At 49.1% G+C, this 1,462-nt stretch overlaps 1 pseudogene; it reads right to left on the reverse strand.

The window, feature by feature from the left end:
* Positions 1 to 1,462, reverse strand: part of LOC104988797 — a 9,790-nt pseudogene that overhangs the window by 3,316 nt on the left and 5,012 nt on the right.

Here is a 1,462-nt window from a genome sequence, read left to right on the forward strand (position 1 = left end):
CCAGAGCAAGGGGAAGATGCAGCCGAGTACTAAGCTGACCATGTAATTTATCATCCAAACCAGAAAAAAACTTGAGAAGGGAAGGCAGACTGTTAACTAATGCCGGGACATCACACTGGGAATGCCCCCAACCATTCTCCTTGTAAGATGGCCTATTTCAGGGACCGCTAGAGCTGACTTCCATGTTCATACAGCTAAAGCTTCAGATTGAATTGAAGCTCTTTGAGGACTGAGGACCTTAGTGTTCCCCTCTCCTTGTGACTCCCACCATGCCAGCATGGTGTGGCGTCTCCATATTTATTTCAGGAAGATCAGTGTCCCAGACGGCACTTTAATCTCAAATGGTTGGTTTTCTGGCAGTCATTGACCCAGCCACAGGTCTCATCAGCATCTGCAATGGTGTGAGATGGCCAGTATAGGGCACCCTCCTCCCAACAGCAGCCCATGGGTTGCTGCAAGCCCCAGTTTGAGAACCACCCCTCAGTGTTGTCCCCTCACCTTGAGGATGTAGGCTCGTGCTGGCATCGGGTAGTTGATGCCATTGATGGTGAAGATAATAGAGGGCAGGATATTACCGCAGAACATGAAATGTAGTGCTGTTAGAGAGAGAGGGAGAGAGGTTCATCCTGGAGATCCATGTTGTGTGTGGAGACTGGGAGTGACCCTGGGGCATGACCCTTCACCTTCGAACCCCGTGACGTGGCACCAATGAGCTTCTGTATGTTATTGACCAGTCTTCTTGGGCCTTTGATCAGTGCTGTTCCGGTGTCCACAAAGGTCTCACAGCCTCCAGAACAAGAAATAACCTTTCTTTTCATGGAGATGCTGAGAAATAGTGGAAGAAAGAGGGCATCAAGGTCACTCTGAGTCTCACCAGAGCTGCCCCCTTCCTGACTGTCTCCTAAACAGCCCTTTTTCTCTTGCCTTCTTTTTCTTTGCTCTGGACACAGCACCTTTCTTGACATCCTTGAATGCAGTACTTGAATACACCAGGATCTTTTGCACCTTGACAGAGGCTGGTCTTCCTTCCTAGAAGACTCCACTCCACTTTGACTAGCAAATTTCTTCTCATCTTCCAGATTCCACCTTAATTATATGGTTATTGAGAAGTCTTTCCCCCCGTGTATATCAGTCTCCTGTCTTGGTCACTCTCTGTAGACCCTTCCTCATGTCTGCTGCTGCTGCTGCTGCTGCTGCTGCTAACTCACTTCAGTTGTGTCTGACTCTGTGCAACCCCATAGACAGCAGCCCACCAGGCTCTGCCATCCCTGGGATTTTTCGGGCAAGAGTACTGGAGTGGGTTGCCATTGCCTTCTCCTCCTCATGTCTAGCATGTATCAAAGTCACAATTCACTATGTGGGTGAGTCACTTCATGTACATCTGCCTTCCTAGATGTGAGGGCAAGTTTTATTCTTATTGTCTCCCTGGCACAAGTGCCTGGCACACAGTGGATGCCCAATG

Source organism: Bison bison, unplaced genomic scaffold (assembly GCF_000754665.1).
Source record: "Bison bison bison isolate TAMUID 2011002044 unplaced genomic scaffold, Bison_UMD1.0 scf7180017864142, whole genome shotgun sequence".
In the NCBI taxonomy this organism is placed as follows: Eukaryota; Metazoa; Chordata; class Mammalia; order Artiodactyla; family Bovidae; genus Bison; species Bison bison.